General features: G+C 38.9%; 1 non-coding gene across 1 annotated transcript; it reads left to right on the plus strand.

Annotated features, from left to right (window-relative positions):
* Nucleotides 1-2,456: 2,456 nt before the first annotated feature.
* LOC141709725 (small nucleolar RNA R71) lies at nt 2,457-2,563 on the plus strand. Its single transcript, XR_012570289.1, has one exon. It is a non-coding gene; the product is annotated as a small nucleolar RNA R71 (small nucleolar RNA).
* Nucleotides 2,564-22,828: the final 20,265 nt, after the last annotated feature.

The following is a 22,828-nucleotide window of genomic DNA, read 5'->3' on the forward strand; positions in this document are numbered from 1 at the left end:
ATGGACAAGTGAAGGTAGTCTTTTCCTGATCCTCTGGTGCAATACAAATCTGATTATACCCGGAATACCCATCCAGAAGACAAAAATACTCATGTCCCGCCAATCTGTCAAGCATTTGATCAATGAATGGGAGAGGGAAGTGATCCTTTCTTGTGGCTTTGTTCAATTTTCTATAATCCATGCATACTCTCCATCCTGTAACTGTTCGAGTAGGGATGAGCTCATTCTTTTCATTTGCGACCACAGTGATACCTCCCTTCTTAGGAACACATTGTACAGGGCTCACCCACGAGCTGTCAGAAATAGGATAAATGATGCCTGCATCTAGCCATTTCAGAATTTCTTTCTTCACCACCTCCTTCATGATTGGGTTCAGTCGTCGCTGCTGTTCCACAGTTGGCTTACTACCTTCCTCTAACAGAATTTTATGCATACAATATGAGGGACTTATCCCCTTGATGTCTGCTATAGTTCATCCTATAGCCGATTTGAATTCTCTCAAAATCCTTAAGAGCTTGTCTTCCTCACTACCTGAAAGGTCAGCTGAAATAATAACAGGTAACGTAGATGAATCACCTAAAAAGGCATACCTCAAGTGTTCAGGTAATGGTTTGAGCTCTAAGGTAGGCGCTTCCTCTATTGATGGTTTGAGCTTCCCTTCAGCGTTCTTGAGGTCAGAAGTACCAAGAGATTCAAATGGTATATCTAGCTTTCCCTTCCAGGGAGAAGCGTTCAGATATTGTAATTGCTCGTTGCTATCTTCATCATCACTGTCAAATTCCCCCACTAAGGCCTTTTCCAATGCATCAGACATTAGCATGTGATCGAGTTCCGAAGTAACCGCAGAATCAATCACATCCACTTTTAAGCACTCCTCATCTTCTGTAGGGAATTTCATTGCCTTGAATACGTTGAAGGTCACATCCTGATCTTGAACCCGCATAGTAAGTTCTCCTTTTTGCACATCTATCAAGGTACGGCCAGTTTCCAGGAAAGGCCTCCCCAAGATTATGGGAATCTTTTTATCTTCCTCAAAATCCAGAATAACAAAATCAGCAGGAAAGAAGAGCTTATCCACCTTGACGAGCACATCCTCAACTATGCCCCTTGGGTAAGTAATGGAACGGTCCGCCAATTGTAGCGACATGTATGTGGGTTTTGGATCAGGTAGGTCCAGCTTTTTAAAGATCGACAACGGCATCAGATTAATGCTTGCTCCCAAATCACAAAGGCACTTGTCAAAAGTTAGATTGCCAATGGTGCAAGGAATGGTGAAGCTTCCTGGATCTTTCAGTTCTGGTGGTAACTTTTGTTGCAGAACCGCGCTGCATTCATCCGTGAGAGCAACGGTTTCAAGGTCATCTAGTTTCACCTTCCTTGAAAGAATAGTCTTCATAAACTTCGCATAACTAGGCATTTGTTCCAGAGCCTCAGCGAAAGGTATATTGATGTGAAGTTTCTTGAACACCTCCAGAAACTTCCCGAACTGTCTATCCAGCTTTTGTTGCTGCAATCTCTTAGGAAAAGGTGGTGGAGGATAGAGTTGTTTCTCCCCTGTATTAGCCTCAGGCAGAGTGTGTTCAACAGTAGTCTTCCTTGGTTCCGCCGCTTTCTCCCTTTGCTTAGATTCTTCATCTCGAACTTCAGCTTCGACTTCTTTTGCCTTTTCAGCATCAGCTACTTTTCCAGACCTTAAGGTAATAGCCTTGACTTGCTCTTTAGCTTCCTTCCTGCCTGGTACTTCCGTGTCACTGGGAAGAGTGCCAGGTTGATGATTAAGCACTGCATTGGCTAATTGACCGATTTGATTTTCCAAGGTCTTGATAGAAACTGCCTGACTCTTGCACAACAACTTAAGTTCCTCAAAATCAGCACTAGTAGGTGCAGCTGCACTTCCCTGTTGAGGATATGATTGTCTTATAGCATACTGCTGTGGTTGCTGGAATCCAGGTGGGTTAAACTTTTTACTCACTCCTTGCTGATATGGTGGCTGAATAGCATTCTGATTATTTCCCCAGCTGAAATTTGGATGATTTCTGTTGTTAGGATGATAGGTCGCTGGCACAGGCTGTTGTTGTCGCTGATAATTATTCACATACTGAACAGATTCGTTGACAAGAGAACACTGATCCGTAGCATGAGAACCTGCACAAAGCTCACAAACCATAGCTATTTGATTAACTCCATACGTAGCCAAAGAATCAACCTTCATTGATAGCGCTTGGAGCTGGGCTGCAATAGCGGTGGCTGCATCAACTTCCAGAATACCTGCTACCTTGCCTGATGTCATCCTCTGAGTTGGGTTTTGATGCTCATTTGCAGCCATCGTCTTAATAAGATTGTACGCCTCAGTATAGCTTTTAGCCCATAAGGCGCCTCCAGCTGCTGCATCGAGCATGGGCCGAGATTGAGCCCCCAAACCATTATAAAAACCAGTGATTACCATCCAATCCGGCATTCCATGATGTGGACATTTTCTCAACATTTCCTTGTAGCGTTCCCAAGCCTCGCACATAGATTCTGTAGGTTGTTGCGCAAACTGAGTGAGAGCACTCCTCATAGCAGCAGTCTTTGCCATTGGATAAAACTTCACCAGAAACTTTTGCGCAAGATCATGCCACGTAGTGATTGACCCAGCTGGTTCAGAATGTAACCAGTCTTTAGCCTTATCCCTCAGTGAGAATGGGAAAAGCCTCAACTTGATAGCCTCATCAGTCACGCCATTATACTTAAAAGTGCTGCAGATCTCGACAAAATTCCTTATGTGCATGTTGGGGTCTTCAGTTGCCGCTCCTCCAAAAGAAACAGAATTCTGCACCATCTGAATAGTGCCCGGCTTGATTTCAAAGGTGTTAGCTTGAATAGCCGGATGAAGGATGCTTGACTGAATGTCATCAATTTTAGGCCGAGAAAAATCCATAAGAGCTGGATCAGCTTGAACAATATGATCTCCCATGTTTACTGGTTCTTTCTGCTCAGTTCCTGAATCCGAATCCTCAAAATCTAACTTCTCCGGTGTATCAAGAACTTCGTCTTTCTCCTCAGCTGTATCTAAGGTCCTCTTGCGAGCACGAGAACGAGTTTGCATAAACGCACTAAAGTACCTGAAACACAACCGAAAAGAGTAATTAACTACTACGTCCTAATCACTGAGTCCTAATGACCAATGATGGTAAGTACATAAACTAAACAAATACGCCGAGTCCCCGGCAGCGGCGCCAAAAACTTGTTAGGGCGAAATCACGCACTAATATTCACGCAAGTATACGCGTTCGCAAGTAATATAGAATACTTTCTAGTTCGTTCCCTCAGAGACTCAGACTAAGTTATTGTCTAATTTAACTCACTCACCAATGTATGATTACTTCTCAATGTTAAGATAGTAACACTTAAAATTGTTGATTAAATATTAACTATAATTAACTACTTAATTAACCACTTAACTAACACTGCAATTTATCAATAATAAAACACTCATGAGATCACAACTTCATTATTACTTCCTTCTATAGCCATAGTTATTACCTTTAGCATGTGACAGTGATGATATTAATCGAATAACACAAAACTGATAAAAGCCAACTTTCATTGTACTAATACCATTCTACCAAACATCCACAATTAAGATAGAAATTGAATAGTCATCAATTATGTTGAGTTCCTATATGTCTACAGAAATTGACAACACAACGATTTAAGCACAAGTTATTCCTTTTGATTACATAGGGCAAATAAAACTGTTAGAGTTACCCACTAATCATGCACAACGTACATGAACCTATGCTAGCATGGCAAGTTCTAAATCTCAAGATCCACTGTCGCTTCACAAGAGATTAACACCCTATCTTATATGTTCGCGATGCACATAAGACGAATACGCACAACCAATACTAGATATCATGCAATCATCACACACTAAAGTATTAAACAATTAACTAAAGAATTCCATAATAAATCCGTTGCAACCCCATGATCACGATTAGCCCATAATAGAACTTATCGCCATCATGGGTTCATATGAAATCATGATAAACGAACACAAGAAAATAACAACTAAACTAATTATATTAAAACAGAGTACGTCACAAGAGTAAATAAGTCAAAGCAAGAAAACTAGCATCCAACGTTACAACGAAACAAGAATCACAAGAATATATGCTTCCTCTTCGTTGCTGTGTGCTAAATCGGTCTTCTTCCTTATCTCCTTCGCTTCTTGCGAAACACAATCTAAAACATAATCCCCTCTTAATACTCTGTGAAAAACGTCTCAAATCTACTTATATAATAGTCCCATAAAACTCAGATTACATAGAAGTTGGAAGCCAAACAGAAGTAGAAGTCTAAAACAATATATTATTTTCCCCGACCCTGCGCGGCCGCTCAGCATTTCTGCGCGGGCGCGCAAGGCTGCTGCGCGGCCGCTCAGCATTGCTGCGCGGGCGCGCAGGACCCTACTGGAAAATTTCCAGGTTTGCTCCGTTTCTTCGCCGTAATCTGCCCGTTCTTTTCCTCTCGCAATGGTGAACACATGCCAAGGCTCATTCTTGATGATTCCTCCTCCGAAATGCAACTAATACCCTGAAATGCATAAACACTAGAAAAACACATCAAATACACAAAATACTTGATTTCAAGACACCAATTTAAGCCATTTTAAGACGTTCTAAGTGGTATAAAATGCCACTTATCAGAAGCCGAGGCTATCTTGGCCGCCCTCTCGGAACTCTTGTCAGCCATTAGTAAAGCTGGGAAAAGCCTGGAAACTTTGAAAGGAAGGAGGCTGGAAACTAGGGGAGGAAGGTTGAGAGAGGAGGAAGTTGGAAAGTTTGAGAAATGTATGAAATGACGAGTGAAGAGTGTGAGTAGGAACACTCCCCCCCACCTTTATATAGGAGGAAATAGGGGAAAATGGGCCTAGAAAAAGCCCATTTGGGCCCAAGTTCAGGAATCTTCTGGAAAGATCTACAAGATGTTGGAAGAATTTAGAAGGTTTTCTTAAAAAATCCAGAAAATTTTGGGAAAATTCCTCAAAATTCCATAAACTTCTTAACTCAGAAAACAAATGCCCAGTTAAGGGCCCAAATGTTTAAAAAAGGCCATAAATGAGGCCCAAATGATTTTAGAGGGTAGCCCAGGTGAAAATATTGGGCCCAAAGGATAGCCCAATAAGAAACGAGCCCAGGAAAGGGCCTATATTATTGAAGTTGGAGGCCCAGGGATAAAGCCCACTAGATTAGGGCCCAAAGATTAGCCCAGGTTCAAGGGCCCAAATCCATGTGTATATTCCTGACTTGTTCGACCAGAAAACACGAAGAAGTCCTGGTCGAATGGCCTGAGGTCGAAACCTTGTCGATCAGGAGTAAAAAATGGCCTTAATTCGACCAGGACCAGAACCAATTCGACCAGAAATTGTAAAGGATTCCTGATCGAAATCCACGAGCCCGAATTGGCGTCGACCTGGACAACCAAAAAGGGGATAATTCGGTCAAAAGTGGAGATCCTGACCGAAAATCCTGATCGAAGAGAATCCTGACCGAATGGAGGAAATCATGGCCGAAATTCGACCAGGATTCCTGATCGAATATACCCTGCTCGAAATCCAGTCGACCTGAGCAACAAAGGATGGTTAATTCGGTCAGAAAAACAAGAATCCTGACCGAAAGGGACGAAAATCCTAGTCGAAAAATTCCTAGTCGACAAAAAAAAAATTAGAAAAAATCCTGGATGAAATTCGACCAGGATTCTTGCTCGAATGGTTTCCCCTCGAAAAGCCTTCGACCAGGGCTGAATGGAGGTTAATTCGACCAGGATCCTGGTCGAATAGGATTCCTGGTCGAAATTTATATAAAAAAAATTCTGGAAAATTACAGAAATTAAGGATAAATCCCAGAAAATTAGGGAAAAATTCAGAAAATTAAGGATAAATCCCAGAAAATTATAGAAAAATCCAGAAGATTAAGGATAAATCCCAGAAATTAGGGAAAAATCCAGAAAATTAAGAAAATTAAGGGAAAATCCAGAAAATCAAGGATAAGTCCCAGAAAATAAGGGAAAAATCCAGAAAATTAGGAAAAAATCCCGGAATTAAGGGAAAAATTCCTGGAAATTAAGATAATTCCTGAATAAAACGAAAAATCGTTGTAAACGTGTAGGTCGCTCCACACTTTACGCAAAAATGAAACCCTGTAAGGGAATGAATAGACTTAACTTCTGCGAAACCTAATCAATGTTTCCCAAAAGTTGGGGGGCAAATGATAGGGATAAATAAATCCTGATTACATAATTAAATGTTACAGTTTGAGCTGCAAGGACCACTAAGAAGATGTATGATATTCAGACCAAAAAGGTCAACACATTGATCAGGCCTGATGGACTAAATCAGGCCTGATGGAACAAAGAAGGCCCAAAAATCCTATATATTAATTAATTTCGTAATTAATTAATAAGGGAAAAATCAGCTATTGAGAAGAGTCCCGATAAGGATATAAATCCTTGCAGATTAGCCTCAAGGGGACCTAAAAGGATAAGGAATCAGTTTCCTACTATCTAGGACTCCAAAGTCCATTCTAATTATGAGACTTGCCCACCAAGTCTCCTATATCAAGTCCAATTCGAGGACCACCAGCATCTATATAAGGGGCCTCACCCCACAAATCAGAACTACGTTTTAGACTTAGTTCTTGGAGGACATGAAAGTCACTACGTCCTTGGTAGCCCTCGCCACCATAGCCCCAAGGGCAAGTATCACCAAGAACTACGTTTTTTGACTTGATCCTTGGCAATCAGCAAGGTACGTAGGCATCTTGTTAAGGCAGATTGAGTCACGAAACACAAGAGCAGTCAAAATCGAGCCTTGAAGCTCACGTTCCTTAGTATTAAATACAGCAATTATATATATTAGTTTTAATCCATAACATATCCAATCACTCTATTAGACATAAATTCATGCATGATAATAAGAGTAACCCCAACCTAAAATCAAATACCTAAAAAGAATGGCAAATTTGACAAATTTCAACATTTATACATTGAGAAATTACATTAGTTCCATAGTACAAAAACTAGGTGAAATCCTCATAGCCTGGTTCTATCCTAATAAGGTCCTTGAAATTTATAAGCCCATTTAGTTTTTTAATTAATAGGGAATAAAAATAACCCTAATTGCGGAGTTAATATCGCATTAATCATACCTGATTTGGTGAAAGGTGAATGCCCAATTAATGAGGCCTAAAACCCTAACTATTTATTAAATTCGTAATTAATAAAGGGGCTAATTAAACAGCTCAATAAATGTGTTCAAATAAGTAACTACTTCTATAAGAAGTAGCCTCCAAGCAACCCAAATTCAGAAGGAAACTAATTCCTGCTTTCTAAGACTCCAAAGTCCAATCTGAGGTGGAGACTTGCCCATCAAGTCTCCCAATTCTACCCGAATTCTCAGAATCTCAACGTCTATATAAATGGTCTTACCCTTCAATTTCAGCAGAACATTTTGGACAAGAGCTCCACACGTCACAAAGCCGAGAAGGCATCCTACAAGCTATGAGGCCATTACCTGGAATGATGTTTTAGATTGAGTCCTGGGAAGACATGAAAGTCACAGCGTCCTTGGTGAGCTCATGCTGCCATAGCCCTGAGGGCATGCATCACCAAGAACTACGTTTTGGCTTGATCCTTAGCATATGCCAAGGTACGTAGGCATCTTGTGAGGGCAGATTCAAGCCATGAAACACAAGCAAAACCATTAAAGCTCTAAGCTTATCAAACCCTAACATTAAATACACGCAATAAATAAATACATGTTTTTTATCCATAACATTTGGCGTCGTCTATGGGACAAGGACGACAACCATGAAAGCACGAAAAAGCACCGAGAAACCACTTGATGAGATGCGCAATATTGCATCCAACATTGAGATTCCACCACAGTCAAACCTCAATATTTGAGAGACTAATCTCTCAGGGACAGAGATTCCCATTACCCAACTGCTGGTACAACGGTCTCCAACTGCAAGGGGATGAAGAATCAAGGGAAGAGTCCCAAAATATAGATGGTACTCTCATTAATGAGCACCGGAATTTCAGATGTTAATAATTGTGCTTGCCTCAAGGGTGAATGATCACCCACCTTACGGGATGTAAAATTTTGAGGAAGAACACAAGATCGAGTACTTGAGGAGTACGAACATCAGTATTTGTAAGGGCTAAACCTTATTGAAGGAAGAAGTTGCAATTTCTATGATCCCCATATCGAGGATAGTGATCGTTCATATGAAGAGGAGATCGTCCCAAGAAGGGTGCATCCGATTGAGGAACCTGTTGTTAAAGGGATTCCTTGTGACCTGAAAGCTAATTCTAGGGACCGATCCCCAATCTCAAGGAATGTAAAACTAGGGGATGAAACCCCAGTCGGATTTTGGATGTTAACCCACCTGACTGGAGTAAACTTTAGCATCGAACGTAGTAAGATTATGAATTCCGGTATTTGCAGGGGCTGATCCTCATTCATAAACAGTTCTGAGATTTCTGTAGTTCTAAATACCTAGGACAGTGATCGTCCATCTGATAAGGTGACCGAGCCACAAAGGAGACAACCAAACAAATAGCCCGCTGTCAGATACGTTCTCAGTCTCGAGGGCACAAAGGGATGATTCCTCAAACCATTGCGAAAAAGAATTTGAGCTCATGAGGAGCACATCAACAAGATTTAACAAGTTGGGGGGCAGGTTCTCCCTATTGAAGATATGGATGTCCGAGAAAATGACGAGAAGAGAGGAAAGCCAGCAGAAGACTTGGTTTCGGTTCCTTTAGACCCCGAGAATCCTGAGAGGATGACTTTCATTGGAGCCACATTAGAGGAGCCCCTTAGAGGGAAGTTGGTGAAATTTTTGCAAGAAAATAGTGATGTATTTGCATGGTCAGCAGCTGATATGCCAGGCATAGACCCGGAGCTGATTACTCACAAGCTAAACGTGAGGTACCACAAGATGATGTTGAATCCTACGAAGTGTGCTTTCGGAGTAGGATCTGGAAAGTTATTGGGATTGATGGTCTCAAAGAGAGGAATTGAGGCTAACCCCGATAAAATAAAGGCAATCCTGGACATGGAACCACCAAAAACTGTCAAGGATGTTCAGAAGCTCACAGGAAGGGTCGCTGCGCTAGGACGATTCATCTCCAAGTCAGGAGACAAGTGCTTGTCATTCTTCAAGTCACTAAAGAACATCAAAGACTTTGTATGGAATGAGGAAAACCAGAAGGCATTCGAAGAATTAAAGAAGTATATGGCTCAGGCCCCGTTGTTGGCCAAACCATCTTTGAATGAAGTTTTATTCTTGTACTTGGCTGTTTCAGAGAGCGCCTTGAGCGCGGTGTTGGTTAAGGAGGAGCTAAAAGTCCAGAAACCCGTATATTATGTCAGCAAAATTCTGCATGGTGCTTAATTGAATTATTCAACTATTGAGAAATTTGCTCTAGCCTTGGTAATGGCTTCGAGAAAACTGCGTCCTTACTTTCTGGCTCATCAGATTGAGGTGCTAACGAATCAGCCACTGAGAAATATCATTCACAGTCCCAAGGCAAGTGGGAGATTGATTAAGTGGGCAATAGAGTTGGGAGAGTTCGATCTCAAGTATAAGCCACGTACGGCCATAAAAGCCCAGGCACTAGCTGACTTCGTGGTGGAATGTACCATACCCAACCAAGAAGTCGGGGGGCAGGAAGATGCCATACCTCAAGATAAGGAAGTCGATAATGGGGACAAAGAGAAGGATGATAAGGAGAAAGTAAACTGGGTTCTCTATTTTGATGGAGCATCAAAAACAAATTCCAGTGGAGCAGGGTTGGTTTTGCAAAGCCCTGATGGGTTCTTAATTGAGTATGCTATGAAGCTAGACTTCCCAACCACAAACAATGAGGCATAATATGAAGCCCTGATAGCTGGCCTTGGTCTAGCTGGGACACTTAGAGTCAAAAACTTAAAGGTCCGTGGAGACTCAAAGCAGATCATATCCCAGGTAAAGGGAGAATTTGAGGCAAGGGATGATACGATGGCTAAGTATGTCCGCCTAGTAAGGGCTGTGATGACCCAATTTAATGAATGCAATATTGAACACATTCCAAGGGAAGAAAATGCTAAGGCAGATGCGCTATCAAAGTTTGCTTCATCTGAGATAGAAGAAAGTTCAGGAAGTGTGTACTTCCGTGTTTTGAAGACACGAAGCATAGATGTTAAGCTTGTGGCTCCCATAGGCCTGGAGACGTCATGGATTGATTCCATCAAGGCTCACATTCAAACTAGTTGGCTGCCAAGCGATGCAACTGAAGCACGGAAGTTAACTGTTGGAGCACTAAGGTACTCTTTGATAGATGGGATTCTTTACAAAAGATCCTTTGTGGTTCCTTACTTGAGGTGTCTCAAGCCCGATGAGGCACGCTTGGCTCTTGAAGAAGTGTATGAAGGTATTTGTGGACAACACTTGGGGGGCAGGGCCTTGGCTCAAAAGATAACTCGCCTAGGCTTTTATTGGCCAGAAATGATGGCTGATGCCAAAGAATATGTGAAGAAGTGTGACCGCTGTTAGAAGCATACACCTGTTGTTAGACAACCTCCCGAGATGCTGACATCTATCAACTCGCCCATTCCCTTTGCTATGTAGGGGATGGATAATCTGGGGCCTTTCCCTATGGCCACGACACAAAAGAAGTTTCTGATTGTAGCCATTGATTATTTCACCAAGTGGATTAAAGCCAAACCCTTGGCCAAAATCACAACTAAGCAGGTTGCACAATTCCTGTGGGAAAACATTATGTGCCGATATGGAATTCCCCGTATCCTCGTCACTGACAATGGAACACAATTCAACAACGAGGAATTCAAGAAGTATTGTGAAGAAAATGAAATTGAGTTACGGTTCACCTCTGTGGCTCACCCACAAGCCAATGGGCAAGCGAAAGTAGCAAATCGAATAATCCTGGATGGACTAAAGAAGAGGATCGAGAAGTCAAGAAATAATTGGGTGGATGAGATACTTCCCATATTATGGGCCTATAGGACTACTTGTAGAGTCACGACAGGAGCAACTCCCTTCATGTTGGCATATGGGGCAGAAGCAGTAGTTCCAGTGGAGATATCACATTCCTCTTCAAGGATTCAAGCTTTCAATGCAGAAGAAAATGAAGAAGGGCAGAGGTTAGCCCTGGATCTAATTGATGAAGTGCGAGATAATGCACATGCAAAGATAGTAGAATATCAGAAAAAGGCTTCATTCTACTACAACCTAAGGGTTAAAGAAAGATTTTTCAAATAAGGTGACCTGGTCTTGAGGAAGATAGAAGCTTCTGGTGTAGGACAGAAAGGGAAGCTTGCCCCGAATTGGGAAGGGCCGTACAAAGTCAAGAGTGTTCAAGGTAGAGGAACCTACAAACTAGAGACTATGGATGGTTTTGAAGTCCCGAGAACTTGGCATGCACAAAACCTGAAGGTTTACTATGTGTAGGGCAGTTGGATACGATTCTCACTTGTCAAGATGGCGAGTAGGTTGAAAAGCACCTTGAAGCTTTGCTTGCTTAGGATTTGTATGTTCTAGTTTTATTACGAAGTTTATTAAGACTTGTGTAAGGGATGAATCCCAGACAATTTTATGAAATTCATGAGTTCTTCAAAGTATGTTTATGGCCTAACAAATAAAAACCAAATGCATGGATGCAAGCATAAAAGGTGATAAACAAAATAGATCGGATAAATATTACAAAAAGTTCGATAAATAAAGTCTCGAAAAAGAAAACAAGCCACGCAGGGCTGAAAAAGCTCTAAGGAGCTGAGGTGCCCTCGGCATCCATATCATCGTCCTCTCCGCTCTCGCTGGATGTCTCTGTCATCTCGGAGGAGGAGGAAGAGCTATCGTCCTCAGCAGGTCTGGAAGAAGACTCGGGAGGAGGAAGGAGTGGATCCTGAGGAACATGATCCGAGACAACTACTCGGGTATGAAACCTCTGTAGCAAAGCCTCGTCATCTGGGCAGACATAGTCCGCCGGGTTAATATCAGGATAAGCCTCGTTCACGGTCCCAAGGGCCGTGTCCCAACCAGTCCTAAAAAACCCGGGAAAGACTGAATCATCCCTAATCCTCATGGATTGGGCAAACTCTTCCGAGTCCAGATAGTTGTCTATAGCTTTATCCTTCTCCGCCCGAAGTACCACCAGCTCGGCATTAGACTCTCCGAGTTCTTCCTCCTTGCGCTTGAGCTTCTTCTCCAAGATAGCATACTTCTTCTGTTGCCTCCTGAGGGCATTATCGGCCTTATCAGAAGCCCGCTTCCATGACTCGGCTTGCCTCACAGCTCCTTGAAAATAGGCGTTAGACTGAAACAAAGCAATCAACAAAGTATAAGGCAAATAAATGCTACAAGAATGAAAGATAAGTTCAAAAGAGAGAAGGCAAACCGAAGCCAGAGACTGGGCTCCCATGAGCTTAATCCTCTCAAGGTCAGGGGTGGCCACCACGTCAGTAAAGTCCTTGGGAGTCATGCTATGGTAAGACCAATCCCAAGCATGCTTCGTGGAACCAATTATGGTATCCCCTCGGCGGAATCCCCAGAGAGGCTGAAAGGCGCTTGTAGCAGCAGCAGCAGGGGCAACAGCAGTGATAGGAGCATTATGGCCCTCAGCTCCTTCAGTCGAAGCCTCCCCCATAGGCTCCTTGTGCTTTCTCAAGAAGATAGGCTCTGTCGCCTTTCCCCGGGTGTCTAGGCCTACGAGCCGAGCTTTCTTCATCCTAGCAGTCTCTTCAACAGGAGGAACATTGTCCTCGTTAATCTCCTTAGCAGCTGCAAAACAAGGCAAAAAACAAAATAAGTGATGTTAATAATGCATGAAATAAAATAAAGATAATAAGGGAAGAAAAATACCCTGTTGAGAAACAGGGGATAGTCCCACGTAAATGAGGGAGAACTCCTCTAAGAGAGTCCAGCTGGTAGTAGTGCCGTTGTCGTGAGTAAGCCCATTATAAATAATAGTTTCCTCAGGAGTTAAGTGAATGGATTTGAGGCTACCAGCACTGACCTTCCCGAAGGAAGATCCGAAGAGTGTGCCCCAGTCACCATATTCCCAACGAAACTATTCCTCCAGTTTTGGTTGTTATCAGGAATGGAGGCGCTGTTAAAGATGTGTTTACTTTTGGGCCTTTGCTTGACATAGACCCAGCCACAAATACTGGAAGAGCTATTATAGCACTAAAAGACCTTCCTAAAAATAGCTACAGAAAGAGGAAAGCCCTCCCTAAGGCAGCAGACCATAAAACATAAAATGTTCCTCCAGGCGTTTGGAGGGAGCTGACACGGGTTGATTTGTAAATCAGCTAAGAGATGAGGAATAAAAGGGTGGAAAGGAAACCTAAGCCCAACATTAAGGGCATCTGTGTAAATAAAGAGAGTGTCGGGTCTCCAATGGCAAGTACGGTCACCACTAGAGACTGGAACTAATCTAAGAGGAGCAAGGACATTATAACGTGCATTTAGTTTATCGAAATCTATATTATGCCAAGTATTACAATGATTAAAAGAATCGAGATGTGCAGTAGAGGGGTCTTCATCCCCCTAGTGTTAATCATATCGATTAAAGACATATACGAAGAACAGATCTTGATATCCTTACCTCGTTTTGAAGCCGAGGCTATCTTGGCCGCCCTCTCAGAACTCTTGTCAGCCATTAGTAAAGCTGGGAAAAGCCTGGAAACTTTGAAAGGAAGGAGGCTGAAAACTAGGGGAGGAAGGTTGAGAGAGGAGGAAGTTGGAAAGTTTGAGAAATGTATGAAATGAGGAGTGAAGAGTGTGAGTAGGAACACTCCCCCCCCACCTTTATATAGGAGGAAAGAGGGGAAAATGGGCCTAGAAAAAGCCCATTTGGGCCCAAGTTCAGGATTCTTCTGGAAAGATCTACAAGATGTTGGAAGAATTTAGAAGGTTTTCTGGAAAAATCCAGAAAATTTTGGGAAAATTCCTCAAAATTCCAGAAACATCTTAACTCAGAAAACAAAAGCCCAGTTAAGGGCCCAAGTGTTTAAAAATGCCATAAATGAGGCCGAAATGATTTTAGAGGGTACCCCAGTTGAAAATATTGGGCCCAAAGGATAGCCCAATAAGAAACGAGCCCAGGAAAGGGCCTATATTATTGAAGTTGGAGGCCCAGGGATAAAGCCCACTAGATTAGGGCCTAAAGATCAGCCCAGGTTCAAGGGCCCAAATCCATGTGTATATTCCTGACTTGTTCGACCAGAAAACACGAAGAAGTCCTGGTCGAATGGCCTGAGGTCGAAATCTTGTCGATCAGGAGTAAAAAATGGCCTTAATTCGACCAGGACCGGAACCAATTCGACCAGAAATTGTAAAGGATTCATGATCGAAATCCACGAGCCCGAATTGGCGTCGACCTGGACAACCAAAAAGGGGATAATTCGGTCAAAAGTGGAGATCCTGACCAAAAATCTTGATCGAAGAGAATCCTGACCGAAGGGAGGAAATCCTGGTCGAAATTCGACCAGGATTCCTGATCGAATATACCCTGCTCGAAATCCAGTCGACCTGAGCAACAAAGGATGGTTAATTCGGTCAGAAAAACAAGAATCCTGACCGAAAGGGACGAAAATCCTAGTCGAAAAATTCCTAGTCGACAAAAAAAAATTTAGAAAAAATCCTGAATAAAAGGAAAAATCGTTGTAAACGTGTAGGTCGCTCCACACTTTACGCAAAAACAAAACCCTGTAAGGGAATGAATAGACTTAACTTCTGTGAAACCTAATCAATGTTTCCCAAAAGTTGGGGGGCAAATGATAGGGATAAATAAATCCTGATTACATAATTAAATGTTACAGTTTGAGCTGCAAGGACCACTAAGAAGATGTATGATATTCAGACCAAAAAGGTCAACACATTGATCAGGCCTGATGGACCAGATCAGGCCTGATGGAACAAAGAAGGCCCAAAAACCCTATATATTAATTAATTTCGTAATTAATTAATAAGGGAAAAATCAGCTATTGAGAAGAGTCCCGATAAGGATATAAATCCTTGCAGATTAGCCTCAAGGGGACCTAAAAGGATAAGGAATCAGTTTCCTACTATCTAGGACTCCAAAGTCCATTCTAATTATGAGACTTGCCCACCAAGTCTCCTATATCAAGTCCAATTCGAGGACCACCAGCATCTATATAAGGGGCCTCACCCCACAAATCAGAACTACATTTTAGACTTAGTTCTTGGAGGACATGAAAGTCACTACGTCCTTGGTAGCCCTCACCGCCATAGCCCCGAGGGCAAGTATCACCAAGAACTACGTTTTTTGACTTGATCCTTGGCAATCAGCAAGGTACGTAGGCATCTTGTTAAGGCAGATTGAGTCACGAAACACAAGAGCAGTCAAAATCGAGCCTTGAAGCTCACGTTCCTTAGTATTAAATACAGCAATTATATATATTAGTTTTAATCCATAACATATCCAATCACTCTATTAGACATAACACTATCCAAAGTACTATGTAAAAGACGTCTGACCTTAGAATCTTTCATGATGGATGCTAGATCTTCAGTAGTATAGTCCTTCTTTTCTTTATCAACCATTTTCTCAGCTTCACCAGTGACAAACACAGCTAATTTCTTGGGCTTGTAAGGACCATCATAATCTTGTTGAGATATATTCAGGATTTGTAGCTTCTAGACACATAGCCTATTAGTGTTTGTGCCGTAGATAAAACACTTTAATGTTTTAGTTTAAAAAAATTGGATTATTAATGTTTATGTTTTATCGATTATTCCCTTTATAATTTATTATGTCTTAATTTACTGCGATATAAATATTTGATTAATAAATGTCCTTGAAATATGATATGAATTCTATATCTCTAAGTACATGACTTAAAAATGAGATTATGAGAATAGTACCAATATTCCCAAAGCTCCCTAGTCTTTTATTATTATTAAGGAACAATAATAATGCATTAGGATTGTTGTGTTTGTTGACTGATGATCACATCTCATTGATCATAGATATAGTGATACTAAAGTAAAAAACACAGGCATATGTAAATGTACATGATGCTGGACCGACCCGTTGTGAGATACTACATGTTTATAGTGTCATAAGTTATTCTCACAGTGATAATGATGTAATGGTCCTTAGACCTGAAGTCACTATATTTATATATGAGAATTAATATACTTTGATTCCATTAAAAGTTATCCTTGATCGGGTAATGATAAAACTGGACATCGGGTATATTATATTAATTAAATTATAATTATAAAACTCATTCTTCTCTCTATATAAACTCTTTGAGGGCTGATTTATATATCAGCATAAATGGTTTACAAAACCCTAGATGTTCAAGGAAAAAGAGGAAGAGAGGTAGAGATGGAATTTTCGAGTGCTAGTTGTAACGTCCCCAAATCCGGAGTCAGTATTGTGTGTTACAAAACATCATTAAACAATATAAACCTATATATTAAAATAAATATACAGATGACCCCTCCATTCCCGAATAAGTTTACAAGTTATGGTACGAAACAAGAATCTACACATCTAAATTATAACAACTAACTCAAATATTATTACCTCTTTACCATCTTCCTCTTCTCAATTATTCAGACATGTCGAACTTTCTGAAGCTGGGGTTTCTCCATTTTAGTATATATTGTGAATTCTCTACAGTTATCGTCACTGAGCTGAAAGAATAAGAGAATAACAAAGCGAGAGTGTAACGACTGGAAAATTACGCTTATATTATATTGTAATAACAATGAATTATGTGTTTTATTATGGTATTATGTGCATTTAGTCATGAAACCCTAATTGCTATGGGATACGTATATTCTGTGTCGTCAGGGTATTTTTGGGTATTTATCGGGTATTTTGTTTCGTGTTAAAAGCTTTCGTATCAAAAGTTATACGACCCGAACTTCGTTTTAATAGCTGATATTTCAAATAAAATAATTGGCCTTATTTTACCTCGTATGGCTTGTACCATATCGTTATTTTGAACATCTAGATATTTTCTTATTTCGCGAAAAATGACTTTTCCGGGCCCCTTCGGGTGTCAAAAGCCCCACAAAAATCACCTTTTTATTTTTATAAAATTATGGGACTTTTAAATAGTCCATTTCTTTGCATTTTTGAATTATTCACAATTTTTGAGAATTTTTGGCATATAAATTGTATATATTAAATATTTAAAAATTAGAAATTAATACTCAAAAATTATAAAATTATGGGCCAATTAATTTTAATAGATGTATAAATAGGGCCTTAATTTTAATTAGGGGTATTATTTTTACTAGTATAAATACCCTAATTTTTATTTAATTATTTATAATTAATAATTAAAAATCAGAAAAATCATAAATTCTCTGCAAACCGGGTCGGGTTTTCCATAAACGGGTCGAAGAATCAAGGCGTGATTTTGATCGATTCTAAACACCAAATCAGTTGATGTAAGTACTGAAATCTATCCTTTCAATCCGTTCTTTCAATTTCTGGTATCAATTTCTTATTTTAATCTGTTATTTTCAATTTTAATTTTTAGGGTTTATGTTCGAATTAAGACTTTTTGATTTTAGGGTTATTTGATTGATTTGATGATTGGAATAGCTTTGTATGATGGTTTATAGTCGATTCATGCTAGTTAATTGAATGAACGATTCCCAAATAGTGAAATTCAATTATTAGGGTTTATATGAATTTTTGATTTATACATTTTTGAGTTTGAGTGTTCTGAGGTTCCTTAGGTGTTAGGGCTTTAATTATACAGTGTTGAAGCTTTGATTTGAGCTATTAAAATCAAAGTTTAATTTACAAATGAAGAAAATCGATGCTTGGCCGGAGTTGGGTTGAGTTTGATCGGAGAAGACGATTCAAGGGTTATTCAGGGAAGTTGTGGCCGGAGTTGAATTGTTGTGTTGATTTAGAGCTGAACCCAGCTCAAAAACGAACCAAACGGTTACATTTTTGGCCTGAAAATGGTTCACCAGAATCCTGGCCGGTCGCCGGATTCTGGGGATTTTTCGGTCATATTTTTCATGACCCGGATTAGACTCGTTTGACCCATTTATTTGACCTGTCTTTGATCCATTTTGTTAGAAGTTCAAATTCTGATAAATGTTTCTAGATTTTTAATTTTTATTTTATTTTTATTAATTATAAAATAAGTTTTATTTATTTAATAAATTAATTAATTTATTTAATTAATTGATTTATTTCATAAATAATTCTGAAATATTTCCTAAAATTCAAGATTAATTATTTATTAATTACCTAAAAATGATTAACTATTTTGATGATTAATCAAATTATTTTCAATAAATCATAATAAATTCATTTTAATTTGAAAAATTATGAAAAAATCATTTTTAATTCTGATTTTTCCTAAATTCATTTAAAAATATTTTAAGGTTCAATTATCTTCAATAATTAATTCTAATGGATAATAAATTGATTTATTCCTATTTATTGAACAATAACAGAATCGTTTATCCGATTGAAACGAAACGAAAGCCCTTCGACTTCGAAAAATGATCTGTTTTCAATAAAAATAGTTTTAAATCCTAATTTCTTTTGGAAGCGAGTCGGCATTCGATATTTTTTTTACTTATATGCTCTATTACTTATAGAGACGAGTCCAATAAATTCCGAAAATTAGGAAACGAGCCAGATATTGTTCGATAATGCGAATAGTGATCCGATTTTGATTCTAAAAAAATTAATTTAAGCCTAAAATGACTATGTGACTTATGTGCTATGCGACTTATGTGGTTGATCGAGTCCTAAATGTTGATAATTATTAAACGAGTCAATTATATGCGTACGGGTAGACGATGAGGGCTCATTAAACACTGATAATTCCTGTCCAGTTGCACCGATAGATAATTATTGCACTTTTGTTTATATTTCACTTCGATTCCTGAATTCTCTTGATATAATGAATACTCTATTCATATTTCAATATATTAAACATTTATTTATCCTGATATATTCTGATGTTGGGATACATCAAAGCATACCGATTATTCCAGTTGCTCATCTGTGGACTGGATGGTAATGGTGAGGATCAGGTGTACACCTGATCCTATGGACTAGGAATTAAGCGGATCTATGTTTTGGGCCATAGAGCTTGAGTACCCGATTGGATCTGTACATAGAGGTATAAATCTGCATTATATCCTGTCTGATCAGCAGGATATGGGTGCGAACTTGTGTCTTGTACTTTATTGATAATCGCCGATAGTGGCCTTCAATATCCTTTACAGAAATACATAGTTAAAGATACAATCAGATTACGGGTTCATTTAGATTTCTTATTATACTGTTTATATATTGTGGACTTGCTGAACAATTATGGCTCACCCCTTTTGTTGTTATTCACTTTATCTTTTTCAGTCAAGAAAGAGAATGAAATCTATTCGAACTCACGTGGTAAAGAAGCGTGTCAAGCAGCGGGACCCTCGAGCACCAAAGGTGCTGATCCCGATAAAAGATGAGAGTTTTAAGCCACCTGAGCAGTTGTAGCATAGATAGATGTGGTGTGTGTTTAGAATAAAATTAATTTAGTTTAAAACTTGTTTAGATAATGGTTTGTAATAAAGAGAGTTCCATGAGATGTTATATTTGGGTTTGTAATAAAGATAGTGTGTTGTTCTTATTTTATACCTCAACCTTAAAAGATCCGGTATAGATGTCAATGGGTAGATATATGTTTGTATAATTGTTATACAGGTTTGTATTATATTGGAGATTAACAAGTAACCCCCAGATCTAGACCCTGAATTTGGAGGGTGTTACAAAGAGTGAGCCAACAATGCCCATCAAGTATCAGAGTTTGGTTTCCAGGTATTATTAACAAGTGAAAACTCCCCGAAACAATCTTCAGATAATTTTTATAAACATCTTTATTTGTTTAAATATTTGAGCGAATAAAACCTTGGCCTTTATTAGTCTTTAATCATAAATCATATTTCTCTGAAAAAGAATAATGAACAATTCTCTGATTCATCTCCTGAATCAATATTTGTTGGGTTTTTTAATCATAAAACTTTCAAAAAAGAAATGCCATTAATGGCGATCAACAATAAATTAGACTAGATACTAGAACCAACATATGTATTATACTTTGCTCATCAGTCAGAATATAATAAAGTGTACTATATCGGGTACCCAGGCCCATTCTGGACTCAATAAACAAAGGGTCAAGTCCATCCTCGACCCTTAGGGTCCAGTCCATCCCTGATCCTTATCGTAACCATCCAGTCCGTAGAGTATTTTGATGATAAACCATTTTAATTAAAATATCATAATTCAGGGTTCACAATAACTCGGAATAATATGTATTTGCTCAAGAGATCAATCAATAATAATGGAAGAACAATATTAAAGGATACTTGCATATTTAACTCTGAAGGCTTTTGTCGATAATGGATATCCCACAAAAATTCCTTCATCAGATTTTAGATCAAACTTGGTCAGTTGCTCTGGATGAGTTTTAAGAACAAAACACCTACAACCAAAAATGTGAAAGTACTTCAAATTTGGCTTCTTTCCCTTCACCATCTCAATGGTGTTTTTCCATGCCTATTGATCAATTTTGCATTTTGTGTAAAATAAGCAGTTTGCACAGCCTCAACCCAGAAGTAGGTAGGCAATCTTGCTTCTTCCAACATGGTTCTTGCAGCTTCTATGAGAGTTTTATTCGTTCTTTTAACAAATCCATTTTGTTGTGGAGTTCCAGGAGCATAAAACACTTGTTTTATCCCATTGAGTTTGCAGAACTCTTCCATAGAGCTATTCTTGAATTCAGTTCCATTATCACTTCTGATGATCTTCACTTTGTATGTTGATCCTTTTTCCAGCTCTCTCACATGATCAAGAAGAATGGATTGAGATTCATCCTTGGTGTGCAAAAAATACACCCATGTGTATCTTGTATATTCATCAACAATTATGAGTACATACCTCTTCTTGGAAATTGACATAACATTACTGGACCAAATATATTAATATGAAGTAGATGGTATGGTTCAAGAATGGAGGATTCAGTTTTACTCCTGAAAGATGTTTTCCTTTTCTTGGATTTCTGGCATGAGTCACATAAACCATTAGGAGTAAACACTGTATTGGGAAATCCTCATATAAGATCTTTCCTCACAAGTTCATTGATATTGTTGAAGTTGAGGTGAGAAAGTATTTTATGCCAGTTCTATCTGTCATCCATAGATGCTCTACTTAGTAGACAAACTTCTGATTTATCAGTATTTGTGGAGACCCTGGCTTCATATAAACTATGATGTCTTACATCAGTTATTGAAATCTTGCCATCAGACTTACTAACAATTTCACAGTGCTCCTCATAGAAGTTGACATGGTAACCTCTGTCACAGATTTGACTCACACTGATCAGATTATGCTTGAGTCCTGCAACTAGAGCTACATTTTCAATGATGACATTTCCAACTTTGATTTTGCTATATCCCAAGATTTTTCCCAAGTTTCCATCTCCATAAGAAACACTTGGGCCATCTTTCTCCTCAAATTCAGATAACATGGATTTATAACCAGTCATGTGTCGTGAGAATCCACTGTCCAAGACTAGAGTATTCCTCAAGTTACCCTGCATGAGTAATTGAAATCAGTTAGTGTTTTAAGGACCCAGACTTTCTTGGATCATTTGGCATTTTTAAGTTTGTTAACATATACAGCAGAAGACTTTTTAGCAGAGTTTATGTTAACATCCTTACTATCAGTATTTATACATGCAGAAACAGATTTTACTTTAATTAAAGAGGGTTTCAGTATATAATAATCATAATATAAATTATGATACTCTTTACATGTATAAATAGAGCGCCAAATACTACCACAATAAAAACAAGGACTCTGTGGTTTATATCTAACTATGTTATTCCTAAACTCTAATTTAGAAGGAACATTATTTATCTCTTATTCTTCCTGCAAGAATTAGCAAGATGATTAGTGCTACCACAGTCCAAACAGTCCTTTCTAGATGCATTGTGAGGAGTTACATAATTACCATTCTTATTAACACCTACCTTGTCATTCCTATTTTTCCTAGGCCTTTTTTTCTTGTCTTTCATGTGTAAATCCTTCAGCTTTTGCTTAAGCTGTTTCTGAGTCATTGAACTAATATTTATTGATTTTTTGTGAACCTGTTCACTCTTATCAGCAATTAAGTTTGATCTAGGTGCTGAGGTTGAACCTTCCTGATAGATTGACTTAACAGTATTAGCACTTGAATTAAACGTAATGGTCTTTATCTGAACCTTTTTTAGTTTGTCCTTGCTATTAGTATTTACTGGTTCAGTTTTCTCAATTTCTTTTTCAATTTTCTTATCGGAACTAGATCTAGCAGCATATCCTAATCCTGATCCCCAACAGCCACTCTCTAAAATTTTCTGAGTTATTTTTCCTGAATTACTCCAAAGTTAAATAACCTATCTTTCTTTAGCTAAGTCCATTTCTAGATAAGCATGTTTTTCTAATAATTTTTTTAACATAAATAACATTATCTCTTTCTTTTTAAATTTCTAGCATGGGAAGCAACTCAATTTCTAGGTGATCCTTTTCTTTAAATCAAAGTTTTCACTCTTGATTCTATTATTCTCTAGGGTTTGATCCCTATAACTAACATGCAGAGTTTTAAAAAATAATCTTAATTCATAGATATCATCAGTATCAAAACCAAGAACAATATGAGGTACCTTTAATTCAGCATTATCAGCCTCAACATCAGCATTTGCCATGTGAGCATAATTGACCTTATTATCTGATTGTG

This window comes from Apium graveolens, chromosome 2 (assembly GCF_009905375.1).
Source record: "Apium graveolens cultivar Ventura chromosome 2, ASM990537v1, whole genome shotgun sequence".
Classification (NCBI taxonomy): domain Eukaryota; kingdom Viridiplantae; phylum Streptophyta; class Magnoliopsida; order Apiales; family Apiaceae; genus Apium; species Apium graveolens.